General features: G+C 44.7%; 23 non-coding genes across 23 annotated transcripts; all 23 read left to right on the forward strand.

Moving 5' to 3' along the window:
* The first annotated feature begins 512 nt into the window (after nucleotides 1-512).
* trnai-uau lies at nucleotides 513-606 on the forward strand. Its single transcript has 2 exons — nucleotides 513-550; nucleotides 571-606. It is a non-coding gene; the product is annotated as a tRNA-Ile (tRNA).
* Nucleotides 607-1,254: 648 nt separating this feature from the next.
* Nucleotides 1,255-1,348, forward strand: trnai-uau. The gene is made up of 2 exons: nucleotides 1,255-1,292; nucleotides 1,313-1,348. It is a non-coding gene; the product is annotated as a tRNA-Ile (tRNA).
* A 648-nt stretch (nucleotides 1,349-1,996) lies between these two features.
* Nucleotides 1,997-2,090, forward strand: trnai-uau. The gene is made up of 2 exons: nucleotides 1,997-2,034; nucleotides 2,055-2,090. It is a non-coding gene; the product is annotated as a tRNA-Ile (tRNA).
* Nucleotides 2,091-2,738: 648 nt separating this feature from the next.
* On the forward strand, nucleotides 2,739-2,832 carry trnai-uau. Its single transcript has 2 exons — nucleotides 2,739-2,776; nucleotides 2,797-2,832. It is a non-coding gene; the product is annotated as a tRNA-Ile (tRNA).
* A 648-nt stretch (nucleotides 2,833-3,480) lies between these two features.
* trnai-uau lies at nucleotides 3,481-3,574 on the forward strand. Its single transcript has 2 exons — nucleotides 3,481-3,518; nucleotides 3,539-3,574. It is a non-coding gene; the product is annotated as a tRNA-Ile (tRNA).
* A 648-nt stretch (nucleotides 3,575-4,222) lies between these two features.
* On the forward strand, nucleotides 4,223-4,316 carry trnai-uau. The gene is made up of 2 exons: nucleotides 4,223-4,260; nucleotides 4,281-4,316. It is a non-coding gene; the product is annotated as a tRNA-Ile (tRNA).
* A 648-nt stretch (nucleotides 4,317-4,964) lies between these two features.
* Nucleotides 4,965-5,058, forward strand: trnai-uau. Its single transcript has 2 exons — nucleotides 4,965-5,002; nucleotides 5,023-5,058. It is a non-coding gene; the product is annotated as a tRNA-Ile (tRNA).
* A 647-nt stretch (nucleotides 5,059-5,705) lies between these two features.
* Nucleotides 5,706-5,799, forward strand: trnai-uau. The gene is made up of 2 exons: nucleotides 5,706-5,743; nucleotides 5,764-5,799. It is a non-coding gene; the product is annotated as a tRNA-Ile (tRNA).
* A 648-nt stretch (nucleotides 5,800-6,447) lies between these two features.
* On the forward strand, nucleotides 6,448-6,541 carry trnai-uau. The gene is made up of 2 exons: nucleotides 6,448-6,485; nucleotides 6,506-6,541. It is a non-coding gene; the product is annotated as a tRNA-Ile (tRNA).
* Nucleotides 6,542-7,199: 658 nt separating this feature from the next.
* On the forward strand, nucleotides 7,200-7,293 carry trnai-uau. Its single transcript has 2 exons — nucleotides 7,200-7,237; nucleotides 7,258-7,293. It is a non-coding gene; the product is annotated as a tRNA-Ile (tRNA).
* A 647-nt stretch (nucleotides 7,294-7,940) lies between these two features.
* trnai-uau lies at nucleotides 7,941-8,034 on the forward strand. Its single transcript has 2 exons — nucleotides 7,941-7,978; nucleotides 7,999-8,034. It is a non-coding gene; the product is annotated as a tRNA-Ile (tRNA).
* Nucleotides 8,035-8,688: 654 nt separating this feature from the next.
* trnai-uau lies at nucleotides 8,689-8,782 on the forward strand. Its single transcript has 2 exons — nucleotides 8,689-8,726; nucleotides 8,747-8,782. It is a non-coding gene; the product is annotated as a tRNA-Ile (tRNA).
* A 648-nt stretch (nucleotides 8,783-9,430) lies between these two features.
* Nucleotides 9,431-9,524, forward strand: trnai-uau. Its single transcript has 2 exons — nucleotides 9,431-9,468; nucleotides 9,489-9,524. It is a non-coding gene; the product is annotated as a tRNA-Ile (tRNA).
* Nucleotides 9,525-10,172: 648 nt separating this feature from the next.
* trnai-uau lies at nucleotides 10,173-10,266 on the forward strand. The gene is made up of 2 exons: nucleotides 10,173-10,210; nucleotides 10,231-10,266. It is a non-coding gene; the product is annotated as a tRNA-Ile (tRNA).
* A 648-nt stretch (nucleotides 10,267-10,914) lies between these two features.
* trnai-uau lies at nucleotides 10,915-11,008 on the forward strand. Its single transcript has 2 exons — nucleotides 10,915-10,952; nucleotides 10,973-11,008. It is a non-coding gene; the product is annotated as a tRNA-Ile (tRNA).
* Nucleotides 11,009-11,660: 652 nt separating this feature from the next.
* Nucleotides 11,661-11,754, forward strand: trnai-uau. The gene is made up of 2 exons: nucleotides 11,661-11,698; nucleotides 11,719-11,754. It is a non-coding gene; the product is annotated as a tRNA-Ile (tRNA).
* A 648-nt stretch (nucleotides 11,755-12,402) lies between these two features.
* Nucleotides 12,403-12,496, forward strand: trnai-uau. Its single transcript has 2 exons — nucleotides 12,403-12,440; nucleotides 12,461-12,496. It is a non-coding gene; the product is annotated as a tRNA-Ile (tRNA).
* A 648-nt stretch (nucleotides 12,497-13,144) lies between these two features.
* On the forward strand, nucleotides 13,145-13,238 carry trnai-uau. Its single transcript has 2 exons — nucleotides 13,145-13,182; nucleotides 13,203-13,238. It is a non-coding gene; the product is annotated as a tRNA-Ile (tRNA).
* A 648-nt stretch (nucleotides 13,239-13,886) lies between these two features.
* trnai-uau lies at nucleotides 13,887-13,980 on the forward strand. Its single transcript has 2 exons — nucleotides 13,887-13,924; nucleotides 13,945-13,980. It is a non-coding gene; the product is annotated as a tRNA-Ile (tRNA).
* A 648-nt stretch (nucleotides 13,981-14,628) lies between these two features.
* Nucleotides 14,629-14,722, forward strand: trnai-uau. Its single transcript has 2 exons — nucleotides 14,629-14,666; nucleotides 14,687-14,722. It is a non-coding gene; the product is annotated as a tRNA-Ile (tRNA).
* Nucleotides 14,723-15,370: 648 nt separating this feature from the next.
* trnai-uau lies at nucleotides 15,371-15,464 on the forward strand. The gene is made up of 2 exons: nucleotides 15,371-15,408; nucleotides 15,429-15,464. It is a non-coding gene; the product is annotated as a tRNA-Ile (tRNA).
* Nucleotides 15,465-16,115: 651 nt separating this feature from the next.
* Nucleotides 16,116-16,209, forward strand: trnai-uau. Its single transcript has 2 exons — nucleotides 16,116-16,153; nucleotides 16,174-16,209. It is a non-coding gene; the product is annotated as a tRNA-Ile (tRNA).
* A 648-nt stretch (nucleotides 16,210-16,857) lies between these two features.
* trnai-uau lies at nucleotides 16,858-16,951 on the forward strand. The gene is made up of 2 exons: nucleotides 16,858-16,895; nucleotides 16,916-16,951. It is a non-coding gene; the product is annotated as a tRNA-Ile (tRNA).
* The last annotated feature ends 232 nt before the right edge of the window (nucleotides 16,952-17,183 follow it).

Here is a 17,183-nt window from a genome sequence, read left to right on the forward strand (position 1 = left end):
CTTAGTTTTCTGACCCTGAGATTAAGAGTGTCATGCTCTACCGACTGAGCTAACCAGGCATCTCAGCGGTAATATTGACCTGGTCCGATTATCGTACAGCTCCGTTTGTGGAAAATATGGTGATCAGTGAGAGTGTTGTTAATGGATCCTGTGGTGCAATTGGTTAGCCTGTTTTACTTATACAGCAGTATAAGTCATTGAGATAACAGGTCAGAGTGCAGGCAAAGCTAGTATTCAAATTCATAGTCTTCTGTATCACCAGCTATGCCTGACAAGTCAGCAATGCAGGGTGGCGAGACTGCTCGAAAGTCCAAGCGGATGGCTGTTTGCGAAGTGTGTTGGTGCTTCGGCTCAGAAAAGAATCACCCCATTTGTGGTTTGAACCCACGAATACGAGATTAAGAGTCTCATGCTCTACCGTCTGAGTTAGCCAGGTCGGTCAATTGTCGGACTGACTCGGACCGAATATGGTACATCTATGTTTGTGCAAAATATGCTAATCAATGTATCAGGCTCCTGTGGCGCAATCGGTTAGCGTGTGGTACTTATACAGCAGTATGCAGCGAAGCAATGCCGAGGTTGTGAGTTCGAGCCTCACCAGGAGCATGTACTTTTCTTGAACCCTCTGCCTGTCTATTTATTGTCCAGAAAAGGAGCATTTTTCAAAACATTTAGGAGGACATTACATAAGTATGTCATTGAGATAACAGGTCAGAGTGCAGGCACAGCTAGTATTAAAATCCTTAGTTTTCTGACCCTGAGATTAAGAGTGTCATGCTCTACCGACTGAGCTAACCAGGCATCTCAGCGGTAATATTGACCTGGTCCGATTATCGTACAGCTCCGTTTGTGGAAAATATGGTGATCAGTGAGAGTGTTGTTAATGGATCCTGTGGTGCAATTGGTTAGCCTGTTTTACTTATACAGCAGTATAAGTCATTGAGATAACAGGTCAGAGTGCAGGCAAAGCTAGTATTCAAATTCATAGTCTTCTGTATCACCAGCTATGCCTGACAAGTCAGCAATGCAGGGTGGCGAGACTGCTCGAAAGTCCAAGCGGATGGCTGTTTGCGAAGTGTGTTGGTGCTTCGGCTCAGAAAAGAATCACCCCATTTGTGGTTTGAACCCACGAATACGAGATTAAGAGTCTCATGCTCTACCGTCTGAGTTAGCCAGGTCGGTCAATTGTCGGACTGACTCGGACCGAATATGGTACATCTATGTTTGTGCAAAATATGCTAATCAATGTATCAGGCTCCTGTGGCGCAATCGGTTAGCGTGTGGTACTTATACAGCAGTATGCAGCGAAGCAATGCCGAGGTTGTGAGTTCGAGCCTCACCAGGAGCATGTACTTTTCTTGAACCCTCTGCCTGTCTATTTATTGTCCAGAAAAGGAGCATTTTTCAAAACATTTAGGAGGACATTACATAAGTATGTCATTGAGATAACAGGTCAGAGTGCAGGCACAGCTAGTATTAAAATCCTTAGTTTTCTGACCCTGAGATTAAGAGTGTCATGCTCTACCGACTGAGCTAACCAGGCATCTCAGCGGTAATATTGACCTGGTCCGATTATCGTACAGCTCCGTTTGTGGAAAATATGGTGATCAGTGAGAGTGTTGTTAATGGATCCTGTGGTGCAATTGGTTAGCCTGTTTTACTTATACAGCAGTATAAGTCATTGAGATAACAGGTCAGAGTGCAGGCAAAGCTAGTATTCAAATTCATAGTCTTCTGTATCACCAGCTATGCCTGACAAGTCAGCAATGCAGGGTGGCGAGACTGCTCGAAAGTCCAAGCGGATGGCTGTTTGCGAAGTGTGTTGGTGCTTCGGCTCAGAAAAGAATCACCCCATTTGTGGTTTGAACCCACGAATACGAGATTAAGAGTCTCATGCTCTACCGTCTGAGTTAGCCAGGTCGGTCAATTGTCGGACTGACTCGGACCGAATATGGTACATCTATGTTTGTGCAAAATATGCTAATCAATGTATCAGGCTCCTGTGGCGCAATCGGTTAGCGTGTGGTACTTATACAGCAGTATGCAGCGAAGCAATGCCGAGGTTGTGAGTTCGAGCCTCACCAGGAGCATGTACTTTTCTTGAACCCTCTGCCTGTCTATTTATTGTCCAGAAAAGGAGCATTTTTCAAAACATTTAGGAGGACATTACATAAGTATGTCATTGAGATAACAGGTCAGAGTGCAGGCACAGCTAGTATTAAAATCCTTAGTTTTCTGACCCTGAGATTAAGAGTGTCATGCTCTACCGACTGAGCTAACCAGGCATCTCAGCGGTAATATTGACCTGGTCCGATTATCGTACAGCTCCGTTTGTGGAAAATATGGTGATCAGTGAGAGTGTTGTTAATGGATCCTGTGGTGCAATTGGTTAGCCTGTTTTACTTATACAGCAGTATAAGTCATTGAGATAACAGGTCAGAGTGCAGGCAAAGCTAGTATTCAAATTCATAGTCTTCTGTATCACCAGCTATGCCTGACAAGTCAGCAATGCAGGGTGGCGAGACTGCTCGAAAGTCCAAGCGGATGGCTGTTTGCGAAGTGTGTTGGTGCTTCGGCTCAGAAAAGAATCACCCCATTTGTGGTTTGAACCCACGAATACGAGATTAAGAGTCTCATGCTCTACCGTCTGAGTTAGCCAGGTCGGTCAATTGTCGGACTGACTCGGACCGAATATGGTACATCTATGTTTGTGCAAAATATGCTAATCAATGTATCAGGCTCCTGTGGCGCAATCGGTTAGCGTGTGGTACTTATACAGCAGTATGCAGCGAAGCAATGCCGAGGTTGTGAGTTCGAGCCTCACCAGGAGCATGTACTTTTCTTGAACCCTCTGCCTGTCTATTTATTGTCCAGAAAAGGAGCATTTTTCAAAACATTTAGGAGGACATTACATAAGTATGTCATTGAGATAACAGGTCAGAGTGCAGGCACAGCTAGTATTAAAATCCTTAGTTTTCTGACCCTGAGATTAAGAGTGTCATGCTCTACCGACTGAGCTAACCAGGCATCTCAGCGGTAATATTGACCTGGTCCGATTATCGTACAGCTCCGTTTGTGGAAAATATGGTGATCAGTGAGAGTGTTGTTAATGGATCCTGTGGTGCAATTGGTTAGCCTGTTTTACTTATACAGCAGTATAAGTCATTGAGATAACAGGTCAGAGTGCAGGCAAAGCTAGTATTCAAATTCATAGTCTTCTGTATCACCAGCTATGCCTGACAAGTCAGCAATGCAGGGTGGCGAGACTGCTCGAAAGTCCAAGCGGATGGCTGTTTGCGAAGTGTGTTGGTGCTTCGGCTCAGAAAATAATCACCCCATTTGTGGTTTGAACCCACGAATACGAGATTAAGAGTCTCATGCTCTACCGTCTGAGTTAGCCAGGTCGGTCAATTGTCGGACTGACTCGGACCGAATATGGTACATCTATGTTTGTGCAAAATATGCTAATCAATGTATCAGGCTCCTGTGGCGCAATCGGTTAGCGTGTGGTACTTATACAGCAGTATGCAGCGAAGCAATGCCGAGGTTGTGAGTTCGAGCCTCACCAGGAGCATGTACTTTTCTTGAACCCTCTGCCTGTCTATTTATTGTCCAGAAAAGGAGCATTTTTCAAAACATTTAGGAGGACATTACATAAGTATGTCATTGAGATAACAGGTCAGAGTGCAGGCACAGCTAGTATTAAAATCCTTAGTTTTCTGACCCTGAGATTAAGAGTGTCATGCTCTACCGACTGAGCTAACCAGGCATCTCAGCGGTAATATTGACCTGGTCCGATTATCGTACAGCTCCGTTTGTGGAAAATATGGTGATCAGTGAGAGTGTTGTTAATGGATCCTGTGGTGCAATTGGTTAGCCTGTTTTACTTATACAGCAGTATAAGTCATTGAGATAACAGGTCAGAGTGCAGGCAAAGCTAGTATTCAAATTCATAGTCTTCTGTATCACCAGCTATGCCTGACAAGTCAGCAATGCAGGGTGGCGAGACTGCTCGAAAGTCCAAGCGGATGGCTGTTTGCGAAGTGTGTTGGTGCTTCGGCTCAGAAAAGAATCACCCCATTTGTGGTTTGAACCCACGAATACGAGATTAAGAGTCTCATGCTCTACCGTCTGAGTTAGCCAGGTCGGTCAATTGTCGGACTGACTCGGACCGAATATGGTACATCTATGTTTGTGCAAAATATGCTAATCAATGTATCAGGCTCCTGTGGCGCAATCGGTTAGCGTGTGGTACTTATACAGCAGTATGCAGCGAAGCAATGCCGAGGTTGTGAGTTCGAGCCTCACCAGGAGCATGTACTTTTCTTGAACCCTCTGCCTGTCTATTTATTGTCCAGAAAAGGAGCATTTTTCAAAACATTTAGGAGGACATTACATAAGTATGTCATTGAGATAACAGGTCAGAGTGCAGGCACAGCTAGTATTAAAATCCTTAGTTTTCTGACCCTGAGATTAAGAGTGTCATGCTCTACCGACTGAGCTAACCAGGCATCTCAGCGGTAATATTGACCTGGTCCGATTATCGTACAGCTCCGTTTGTGGAAAATATGGTGATCAGTGAGAGTGTTGTTAATGGATCCTGTGGTGCAATTGGTTAGCCTGTTTTACTTATACAGCAGTATAAGTCATTGAGATAACAGGTCAGAGTGCAGGCAAAGCTAGTATTCAAATTCATAGTCTTCTGTATCACCAGCTATGCCTGACAAGTCAGCAATGCAGGGTGGCGAGACTGCTCGAAAGTCCAAGCGGATGGCTGTTTGCGAAGTGTGTTGGTGCTTCGGCTCAGAAAAGAATCACCCCATTTGTGGTTTGAACCCACGAATACGAGATTAAGAGTCTCATGCTCTACCGTCTGAGTTAGCCAGGTCGGTCAATTGTCGGACTGACTCGGACCGAATATGGTACATCTATGTTTGTGCAAAATATGCTAATCAATGTATCAGGCTCCTGTGGCGCAATCGGTTAGCGTGTGGTACTTATACAGCAGTATGCAGCGAAGCAATGCCGAGGTTGTGAGTTCGAGCCTCACCAGGAGCATGTACTTTTCTTGAACCCTCTGCCTGTCTATTTATTGTCCAGAAAAGGAGCATTTTTCAAAACATTTAGGAGGACATTACATAAGTATGTCATTGAGATAACAGGTCAGAGTGCAGGCACAGCTAGTATTAAAATCCTTAGTTTTCTGACCCTGAGATTAAGAGTGTCATGCTCTACCGACTGAGCTAACCAGGCATCTCAGCGGTAATATTGACCTGGTCCGATTATCGTACAGCTCCGTTTGTGGAAAATATGGTGATCAGTGAGAGTGTTGTTAATGGATCCTGTGGTCAATTGGTTAGCCTGTTTTACTTATACAGCAGTATAAGTCATTGAGATAACAGGTCAGAGTGCAGGCAAAGCTAGTATTCAAATTCATAGTCTTCTGTATCACCAGCTATGCCTGACAAGTCAGCAATGCAGGGTGGCGAGACTGCTCGAAAGTCCAAGCGGATGGCTGTTTGCGAAGTGTGTTGGTGCTTCGGCTCAGAAAAGAATCACCCCATTTGTGGTTTGAACCCACGAATACGAGATTAAGAGTCTCATGCTCTACCGTCTGAGTTAGCCAGGTCGGTCAATTGTCGGACTGACTCGGACCGAATATGGTACATCTATGTTTGTGCAAAATATGCTAATCAATGTATCAGGCTCCTGTGGCGCAATCGGTTAGCGTGTGGTACTTATACAGCAGTATGCAGCGAAGCAATGCCGAGGTTGTGAGTTCGAGCCTCACCAGGAGCATGTACTTTTCTTGAACCCTCTGCCTGTCTATTTATTGTCCAGAAAAGGAGCATTTTTCAAAACATTTAGGAGGACATTACATAAGTATGTCATTGAGATAACAGGTCAGAGTGCAGGCACAGCTAGTATTAAAATCCTTAGTTTTCTGACCCTGAGATTAAGAGTGTCATGCTCTACCGACTGAGCTAACCAGGCATCTCAGCGGTAATATTGACCTGGTCCGATTATCGTACAGCTCCGTTTGTGGAAAATATGGTGATCAGTGAGAGTGTTGTTAATGGATCCTGTGGTGCAATTGGTTAGCCTGTTTTACTTATACAGCAGTATAAGTCATTGAGATAACAGGTCAGAGTGCAGGCAAAGCTAGTATTCAAATTCATAGTCTTCTGTATCACCAGCTATGCCTGACAAGTCAGCAATGCAGGGTGGCGAGACTGCTCGAAAGTCCAAGCGGATGGCTGTTTGCGAAGTGTGTTGGTGCTTCGGCTCAGAAAAGAATCACCCCATTTGTGGTTTGAACCCACGAATACGAGATTAAGAGTCTCATGCTCTACCGTCTGAGTTAGCCAGGTCGGTCAATTGTCGGACTGACTCGGACCGAATATGGTACATCTATGTTTGTGCAAAATATGCTAATCAATGTATCAGGCTCCTGTGGCGCAATCGGTTAGCGTGTGGTACTTATACAGCAGTATGCAGCGAAGCAATGCCGAGGTTGTGAGTTCGAGCCTCACCAGGAGCATGTACTTTTCTTGAACCCTCTGCCTGTCTATTTATTGTCCAGAAAAGGAGCATTTTTCAAAACATTTAGGAGGACATTACATAAGTATGTCATTGAGATAACAGGTCAGAGTGCAGGCACAGCTAGTATTAAAATCCTTAGTTTTCTGACCCTGAGATTAAGAGTGTCATGCTCTACCGACTGAGCTAACCAGGCATCTCAGCGGTAATATTGACCTGGTCCGATTATCGTACAGCTCCGTTTGTGGAAAATATGGTGATCAGTGAGAGTGTTGTTAATGGATCCTGTGGTGCAATTGGTTAGCCTGTTTTTACTTATACAGCAGTATAAGTCATATAAGTCATTGAGATAACAGGTCAGAGTGCAGGCAAAGCTAGTATTCAAATTCATAGTCTTCTGTATCACCAGCTATGCCTGACAAGTCAGCAATGCAGGGTGGCGAGACTGCTCGAAAGTCCAAGCGGATGGCTGTTTGCGAAGTGTGTTGGTGCTTCGGCTCAGAAAAGAATCACCCCATTTGTGGTTTGAACCCACGAATACGAGATTAAGAGTCTCATGCTCTACCGTCTGAGTTAGCCAGGTCGGTCAATTGTCGGACTGACTCGGACCGAATATGGTACATCTATGTTTGTGCAAAATATGCTAATCAATGTATCAGGCTCCTGTGGCGCAATCGGTTAGCGTGTGGTACTTATACAGCAGTATGCAGCGAAGCAATGCCGAGGTTGTGAGTTCGAGCCTCACCAGGAGCATGTACTTTTCTTGAACCCTCTGCCTGTCTATTTATTGTCCAGAAAAGGAGCATTTTTCAAAACATTTAGGAGGACATTACATAAGTATGTCATTGAGATAACAGGTCAGAGTGCAGGCACAGCTAGTATTAAAATCCTTAGTTTTCTGACCCTGAGATTAAGAGTGTCATGCTCTACCGACTGAGCTAACCAGGCATCTCAGCGGTAATATTGACCTGGTCCGATTATCGTACAGCTCCGTTTGTGGAAAATATGGTGATCAGTGAGAGTGTTGTTAATGGATCCTGTGGTGCAATTGGTTAGCCTGTTTTACTTATACAGCAGTATAAGTCATTGAGATAACAGGTCAGAGTGCAGGCAAAGCTAGTATTCAAATTCATAGTCTTCTGTATCACCAGCTATGCCTGACAAGTCAGCAATGCAGGGTGGCGAGACTGCTCGAAAGTCCAAGCGGATGGCTGTTTGCGAAGTGTGTTGGTGCTTCGGCTCAGAAAAGAATCACCCCATTTGTGGTTTGAACCCACGAATACGAGATTAAGAGTCTCATGCTCACCGTCTGAGTTAGCCAGGTCGGTCAATTGTCGGACTGACTCGGACCGAATATGGTACATCTATGTTTGTGCAAAATATGCTAATCAATGTATCAGGCTCCTGTGGCGCAATCGGTTAGCGTGTGGTACTTATACAGCAGTATGCAGCGAAGCAATGCCGAGGTTGTGAGTTCGAGCCTCACCAGGAGCATGTACTTTTCTTGAACCCTCTGCCTGTCTATTTATTGTCCAGAAAAGGAGCATTTTTCAAAACATTTAGGAGGACATTACATAAGTATGTCATTGAGATAACAGGTCAGAGTGCAGGCACAGCTAGTATTAAAATCCTTAGTTTTCTGACCCTGAGATTAAGAGTGTCATGCTCTACCGACTGAGCTAACCAGGCATCTCAGCGGTAATATTGACCTGGTCCGATTATCGTACAGCTCCGTTTGTGGAAAATATGGTGATCAGTGAGAGTGTTGTTAATGGATCCTGTGGTGCAATTGGTTAGCCTGTTTTACTTATACTTATACAGCAGTATAAGTCATTGAGATAACAGGTCAGAGTGCAGGCAAAGCTAGTATTCAAATTCATAGTCTTCTGTATCACCAGCTATGCCTGACAAGTCAGCAATGCAGGGTGGCGAGACTGCTCGAAAGTCCAAGCGGATGGCTGTTTGCGAAGTGTGTTGGTGCTTCGGCTCAGAAAAGAATCACCCCATTTGTGGTTTGAACCCACGAATACGAGATTAAGAGTCTCATGCTCTACCGTCTGAGTTAGCCAGGTCGGTCAATTGTCGGACTGACTCGGACCGAATATGGTACATCTATGTTTGTGCAAAATATGCTAATCAATGTATCAGGCTCCTGTGGCGCAATCGGTTAGCGTGTGGTACTTATACAGCAGTATGCAGCGAAGCAATGCCGAGGTTGTGAGTTCGAGCCTCACCAGGAGCATGTACTTTTCTTGAACCCTCTGCCTGTCTATTTATTGTCCAGAAAAGGAGCATTTTTCAAAACATTTAGGAGGACATTACATAAGTATGTCATTGAGATAACAGGTCAGAGTGCAGGCACAGCTAGTATTAAAATCCTTAGTTTTCTGACCCTGAGATTAAGAGTGTCATGCTCTACCGACTGAGCTAACCAGGCATCTCAGCGGTAATATTGACCTGGTCCGATTATCGTACAGCTCCGTTTGTGGAAAATATGGTGATCAGTGAGAGTGTTGTTAATGGATCCTGTGGTGCAATTGGTTAGCCTGTTTTACTTATACAGCAGTATAAGTCATTGAGATAACAGGTCAGAGTGCAGGCAAAGCTAGTATTCAAATTCATAGTCTTCTGTATCACCAGCTATGCCTGACAAGTCAGCAATGCAGGGTGGCGAGACTGCTCGAAAGTCCAAGCGGATGGCTGTTTGCGAAGTGTGTTGGTGCTTCGGCTCAGAAAATAATCACCCCATTTGTGGTTTGAACCCACGAATACGAGATTAAGAGTCTCATGCTCTACCGTCTGAGTTAGCCAGGTCGGTCAATTGTCGGACTGACTCGGACCGAATATGGTACATCTATGTTTGTGCAAAATATGCTAATCAATGTATCAGGCTCCTGTGGCGCAATCGGTTAGCGTGTGGTACTTATACAGCAGTATGCAGCGAAGCAATGCCGAGGTTGTGAGTTCGAGCCTCACCAGGAGCATGTACTTTTCTTGAACCCTCTGCCTGTCTATTTATTGTCCAGAAAAGGAGCATTTTTCAAAACATTTAGGAGGACATTACATAAGTATGTCATTGAGATAACAGGTCAGAGTGCAGGCACAGCTAGTATTAAAATCCTTAGTTTTCTGACCCTGAGATTAAGAGTGTCATGCTCTACCGACTGAGCTAACCAGGCATCTCAGCGGTAATATTGACCTGGTCCGATTATCGTACAGCTCCGTTTGTGGAAAATATGGTGATCAGTGAGAGTGTTGTTAATGGATCCTGTGGTGCAATTGGTTAGCCTGTTTTACTTATACAGCAGTATAAGTCATTGAGATAACAGGTCAGAGTGCAGGCAAAGCTAGTATTCAAATTCATAGTCTTCTGTATCACCAGCTATGCCTGACAAGTCAGCAATGCAGGGTGGCGAGACTGCTCGAAAGTCCAAGCGGATGGCTGTTTGCGAAGTGTGTTGGTGCTTCGGCTCAGAAAAGAATCACCCCATTTGTGGTTTGAACCCACGAATACGAGATTAAGAGTCTCATGCTCTACCGTCTGAGTTAGCCAGGTCGGTCAATTGTCGGACTGACTCGGACCGAATATGGTACATCTATGTTTGTGCAAAATATGCTAATCAATGTATCAGGCTCCTGTGGCGCAATCGGTTAGCGTGTGGTACTTATACAGCAGTATGCAGCGAAGCAATGCCGAGGTTGTGAGTTCGAGCCTCACCAGGAGCATGTACTTTTCTTGAACCCTCTGCCTGTCTATTTATTGTCCAGAAAAGGAGCATTTTTCAAAACATTTAGGAGGACATTACATAAGTATGTCATTGAGATAACAGGTCAGAGTGCAGGCACAGCTAGTATTAAAATCCTTAGTTTTCTGACCCTGAGATTAAGAGTGTCATGCTCTACCGACTGAGCTAACCAGGCATCTCAGCGGTAATATTGACCTGGTCCGATTATCGTACAGCTCCGTTTGTGGAAAATATGGTGATCAGTGAGAGTGTTGTTAATGGATCCTGTGGTGCAATTGGTTAGCCTGTTTTACTTATACAGCAGTATAAGTCATTGAGATAACAGGTCAGAGTGCAGGCAAAGCTAGTATTCAAATTCATAGTCTTCTGTATCACCAGCTATGCCTGACAAGTCAGCAATGCAGGGTGGCGAGACTGCTCGAAAGTCCAAGCGGATGGCTGTTTGCGAAGTGTGTTGGTGCTTCGGCTCTGAAAAGAATCACCCCATTTGTGGTTTGAACCCACGAATACGAGATTAAGAGTCTCATGCTCTACCGTCTGAGTTAGCCAGGTCGGTCAATTGTCGGACTGACTCGGACCGAATATGGTACATCTATGTTTGTGCAAAATATGCTAATCAATGTATCAGGCTCCTGTGGCGCAATCGGTTAGCGTGTGGTACTTATACAGCAGTATGCAGCGAAGCAATGCCGAGGTTGTGAGTTCGAGCCTCACCAGGAGCATGTACTTTTCTTGAACCCTCTGCCTGTCTATTTATTGTCCAGAAAAGGAGCATTTTTCAAAACATTTAGGAGGACATTACATAAGTATGTCATTGAGATAACAGGTCAGAGTGCAGGCACAGCTAGTATTAAAATCCTTAGTTTTCTGACCCTGAGATTAAGAGTGTCATGCTCTACCGACTGAGCTAACCAGGCATCTCAGCGGTAATATTGACCTGGTCCGATTATCGTACAGCTCCGTTTGTGGAAAATATGGTGATCAGTGAGAGTGTTGTTAATGGATCCTGTGGTGCAATTGGTTAGCCTGTTTTACTTACTTATACAGCAGTATAAGTCATTGAGATAACAGGTCAGAGTGCAGGCAAAGCTAGTATTCAAATTCATAGTCTTCTGTATCACCAGCTATGCCTGACAAGTCAGCAATGCAGGGTGGCGAGACTGCTCGAAAGTCCAAGCGGATGGCTGTTTGCGAAGTGTGTTGGTGCTTCGGCTCAGAAAAGAATCACCCCATTTGTGGTTTGAACCCACGAATACGAGATTAAGAGTCTCATGCTCTACCGTCTGAGTTAGCCAGGTCGGTCAATTGTCGGACTGACTCGGACCGAATATGGTACATCTATGTTTGTGCAAAATATGCTAATCAATGTATCAGGCTCCTGTGGCGCAATCGGTTAGCGTGTGGTACTTATACAGCAGTATGCAGCGAAGCAATGCCGAGGTTGTGAGTTCGAGCCTCACCAGGAGCATGTACTTTTCTTGAACCCTCTGCCTGTCTATTTATTGTCCAGAAAAGGAGCATTTTTCAAAACATTTAGGAGGACATTACATAAGTATGTCATTGAGATAACAGGTCAGAGTGCAGGCACAGCTAGTATTAAAATCCTTAGTTTTCTGACCCTGAGATTAAGAGTGTCATGCTCTACCGACTGAGCTAACCAGGCATCTCAGCGGTAATATTGACCTGGTCCGATTATCGTACAGCTCCGTTTGTGGAAAATATGGTGATCAGTGAGAGTGTTGTTAATGGATCCTGTGGTGCAATTGGTTAGCCTGTTTTACTTATACAGCAGTATAAGTCATTGAGATAACAGGTCAGAGTGCAGGCAAAGCTAGTATTCAAATTCATAGTCTTCTGTATCACCAGCTATGCCTGACAAGTCAGCAATGCAGGGTGGCGAGACTGCTCGAAAGTCCAAGCGGATGGCTGTTTGCGAAGTGTGTTGGTGCTTCGGCTCAGAAAAGAATCACCCCATTTGTGGTTTGAACCCACGAATACGAGATTAAGAGTCTCATGCTCTACCGTCTGAGTTAGCCAGGTCGGTCAATTGTCGGACTGACTCGGACCGAATATGGTACATCTATGTTTGTGCAAAATATGCTAATCAATGTATCAGGCTCCTGTGGCGCAATCGGTTAGCGTGTGGTACTTATACAGCAGTATGCAGCGAAGCAATGCCGAGGTTGTGAGTTCGAGCCTCACCAGGAGCATGTACTTTTCTTGAACCCTCTGCCTGTCTATTTATTGTCCAGAAAAGGAGCATTTTTCAAAACATTTAGGAGGACATTACATAAGTATGTCATTGAGATAACAGGTCAGAGTGCAGGCACAGCTAGTATTAAAATCCTTAGTTTTCTGACCCTGAGATTAAGAGTGTCATGCTCTACCGACTGAGCTAACCAGGCATCTCAGCGGTAATATTGACCTGGTCCGATTATCGTACAGCTCCGTTTGTGGAAAATATGGTGATCAGTGAGAGTGTTGTTAATGGATCCTGTGGTGCAATTGGTTAGCCTGTTTTACTTATACAGCAGTATAAGTCATTGAGATAACAGGTCAGAGTGCAGGCAAAGCTAGTATTCAAATTCATAGTCTTCTGTATCACCAGCTATGCCTGACAAGTCAGCAATGCAGGGTGGCGAGACTGCTCGAAAGTCCAAGCGGATGGCTGTTTGCGAAGTGTGTTGGTGCTTCGGCTCAGAAAAGAATCACCCCATTTGTGGTTTGAACCCACGAATACGAGATTAAGAGTCTCATGCTCTACCGTCTGAGTTAGCCAGGTCGGTCAATTGTCGGACTGACTCGGACCGAATATGGTACATCTATGTTTGTGCAAAATATGCTAATCAATGTATCAGGCTCCTGTGGCGCAATCGGTTAGCGTGTGGTACTTATACAGCAGTATGCAGCGAAGCAATGCCGAGGTTGTGAGTTCGAGCCTCACCAGGAGCATGTACTTTTCTTGAACCCTCTGCCTGTCTATTTATTGTCCAGAAAAGGAGCATTTTTCAAAACATTTAGGAGGACATTACATAAGTATGTCATTGAGATAACAGGTCAGAGTGCAGGCACAGCTAGTATTAAAATCCTTAGTTTTCTGACCCTGAGATTAAGAGTGTCATGCTCTACCGACTGAGCTAACCAGGCATCTCAGCGGTAATATTGACCTGGTCCGATTATCGTACAGCTCCGTTTGTGGAAAATATGGTGATCAGTGAGAGTGTTGTTAATGGATCCTGTGGTGCAATTGGTTAGCCTGTTTTACTTATACAGCAGTATAAGTCATTGAGATAACAGGTCAGAGTGCAGGCAAAGCTAGTATTCAAATTCATAGTCTTCTGTATCACCAGCTATGCCTGACAAGTCAGCAATGCAGGGTGGCGAGACTGCTCGAAAGTCCAAGCGGATGGCTGTTTGCGAAGTGTGTTGGTGCTTCGGCTCAGAAAAGAATCACCCCATTTGTGGTTTGAACCCACGAATACGAGATTAAGAGTCTCATGCTCTACCGTCTGAGTTAGCCAGGTCGGTCAATTGTCGGACTGACTCGGACCGAATATGGTACATCTATGTTTGTGCAAAATATGCTAATCAATGTATCAGGCTCCTGTGGCGCAATCGGTTAGCGTGTGGTACTTATACAGCAGTATGCAGCGAAGCAATGCCGAGGTTGTGAGTTCGAGCCTCACCAGGAGCATGTACTTTTCTTGAACCCTCTGCCTGTCTATTTATTGTCCAGAAAAGGAGCATTTTTCAAAACATTTAGGAGGACATTACATAAGTATGTCATTGAGATAACAGGTCAGAGTGCAGGCACAGCTAGTATTAAAATCCTTAGTTTTCTGACCCTGAGATTAAGAGTGTCATGCTCTACCGACTGAGCTAACCAGGCATCTCAGCGGTAATATTGACCTGGTCCGATTATCGTACAGCTCCGTTTGTGGAAAATATGGTGATCAGTGAGAGTGTTGTTAATGGATCCTGTGGTGCAATTGGTTAGCCTGTTTTACTTATACAGCAGTATAAGTCATTGAGATAACAGGTCAGAGTGCAGGCAAAGCTAGTATTCAAATTCATAGTCTTCTGTATCACCAGCTATGCCTGACAAGTCAGCAATGCAGGGTGGCGAGACTGCTCGAAAGTCCAAGCGGATGGCTGTTTGCGAAGTGTGTTGGTGCTTCGGCTCAGAAAAGAATCACCCCATTTGTGGTTTGAACCCACGAATACGAGATTAAGAGTCTCATGCTCTACCGTCTGAGTTAGCCAGGTCGGTCAATTGTCGGACTGACTCGGACCGAATATGGTACATCTATGTTTGTGCAAAATATGCTAATCAATGTATCAGGCTCCTGTGGCGCAATCGGTTAGCGTGTGGTACTTATACAGCAGTATGCAGCGAAGCAATGCCGAGGTTGTGAGTTCGAGCCTCACCAGGAGCATGTACTTTTCTTGAACCCTCTGCCTGTCTATTTATTGTCCAGAAAAGGAGCATTTTTCAAAACATTTAGGAGGACATTACATAAGTATGTCATTGAGATAACAGGTCAGAGTGCAGGCACAGCTAGTATTAAAATCCTTAGTTTTCTGACCCTGAGATTAAGAGTGTCATGCTCTACCGACTGAGCTAACCAGGCATCTCAGCGGTAATATTGACCTGGTCCGATTATCGTACAGCTCCGTTTGTGGAAAATATGGTGATCAGTGAGAGTGTTGTTAATGGATCCTGTGGTGCAATTGGTTAGCCTGTTTTACTTATACAGCAGTATAAGTCATTGAGATAACAGGTCAGAGTGCAGGCAAAGCTAGTATTCAAATTCATAGTCTTCTGTATCACCAGCTATGCCTGACAAGTCAGCAATGCAGGGTGGCGAGACTGCTCGAAAGTCCAAGCGGATGGCTGTTTGCGAAGTGTGTTGGTGCTTCGGCTCAGAAAAGAATCACCCCATTTGTGGTTTGAACCCACGAATACGAGATTAAGAGTCTCATGCTCTACCGTCTGAGTTAGCCAGGTCGGTCAATTGTCGGACTGACTCGGACCGAATATGGTACATCTATGTTTGTGCAAAATATGCTAATCAATGTATCAGGCTCCTGTGGCGCAATCGGTTAGCGTGTGGTACTTATACAGCAGTATGCAGCGAAGCAATGCCGAGGTTGTGAGTTCGAGCCTCACCAGGAGCATGTACTTTTCTTGAACCCTCTGCCTGTCTATTTATTGTCCAGAAAAGGAGCATTTTTCAAAACATTTAGGAGGACATTACATAAGTATGTCATTGAGATAACAGGTCAGAGTGCAGGCACAGCTAGTATTAAAATCCTTAGTTTTCTGACCCTGAGATTAAGAGTGTCATGCTCTACCGACTGAGCTAACCAGGCATCTCAGCGGTAATATTGACCTGGTCCGATTATCGTACAGCTCCGTTTGTGGAAAATATGGTGATCAGTGAGAGTGTTGTTAATGGATCCTGTGGTGCAATTGGTTAGCCTGTTTTACTTATACAGCAGCAGTATAAGTCATTGAGATAACAGGTCAGAGTGCAGGCAAAGCTAGTATTCAAATTCATAGTCTTCTGTATCACCAGCTATGCCTGACAAGTCAGCAATGCAGGGTGGCGAGACTGCTCGAAAGTCCAAGCGGATGGCTGTTTGCGAAGTGTGTTGGTGCTTCGGCTCAGAAAAGAATCACCCCATTTGTGGTTTGAACCCACGAATACGAGATTAAGAGTCTCATGCTCTACCGTCTGAGTTAGCCAGGTCGGTCAATTGTCGGACTGACTCGGACCGAATATGGTACATCTATGTTTGTGCAAAATATGCTAATCAATGTATCAGGCTCCTGTGGCGCAATCGGTTAGCGTGTGGTACTTATACAGCAGTATGCAGCGAAGCAATGCCGAGGTTGTGAGTTCGAGCCTCACCAGGAGCATGTACTTTTCTTGAACCCTCTGCCTGTCTATTTATTGTCCAGAAAAGGAGCATTTTTCAAAACATTTAGGAGGACATTACATAAGTATGTCATTGAGATAACAGGTCAGAGTGCAGGCACAGCTAGTATTAAAATCCTTAGTTTTCTGACCCTGAGATTAAGAGTGTCATGCTCTACCGACTGAGCTAACCAGGCATCTCAGCGGTAATATTGACCTGGTCCGATTATCGTACAGCTCCGTTTGTGGAAAATATGGTGATCAGTGAGAGTGTTGTTAATGGATCCTGTGGTGCAATTGGTTAGCCTGTTTTACTTATACAGCAGTATAAGTCATTGAGATAACAGGTCAGAGTGCAGGCAAAGCTAGTATTCAAATTCATAGTCTTCTGTATCACCAGCTATGCCTGACAAGTCAGCAATGCAGGGTGGCGAGACTGCTCGAAAGTCCAAGCGGATGGCTGTTTGCGAAGTGTGTTGGTGCTTCGGCTCAGAAAAGAATCACCCCATTTGTGGTTTGAACCCACGAATACGAGATTAAGAGTCTCATGCTCTACCGTCTGAGTTAGCCAGGTCGGTCAATTGTCGGACTGACTCGGACCGAATATGGTACATCTATGTTTGTGCAAAATATGCTAATCAATGTATCAGGCTCCTGTGGCGCAATCGGTTAGCGTGTGGTACTTATACAGCAGTATGCAGCGAAGCAATGCCGAGGTTGTGAGTTCGAGCCTCACCAGGAGCATGTACTTTTCTTGAACCCTCTGCCTGTCTATTTATTGTCCAGAAAAGGAGCATTTTTCAAAACATTTAGGAGGACATTACATAAGTATGTCATTGAGATAACAGGTCAGAGTGCAGGCACAGCTAGTATTAAAATCCTTAGTTTTCTGACCCTGAGATTAAGAGTGTCATGCTCTACCGACTGAGCTAACCAGGCATCTCAGCGGTAATATTGACCTGGTCCGATTATCGTA

The sequence above is a fragment of the Oncorhynchus gorbuscha genome, unplaced genomic scaffold, assembly GCF_021184085.1.
Source record: "Oncorhynchus gorbuscha isolate QuinsamMale2020 ecotype Even-year unplaced genomic scaffold, OgorEven_v1.0 Un_scaffold_1978, whole genome shotgun sequence".
NCBI classification, from domain to species: domain Eukaryota; kingdom Metazoa; phylum Chordata; class Actinopteri; order Salmoniformes; family Salmonidae; genus Oncorhynchus; species Oncorhynchus gorbuscha.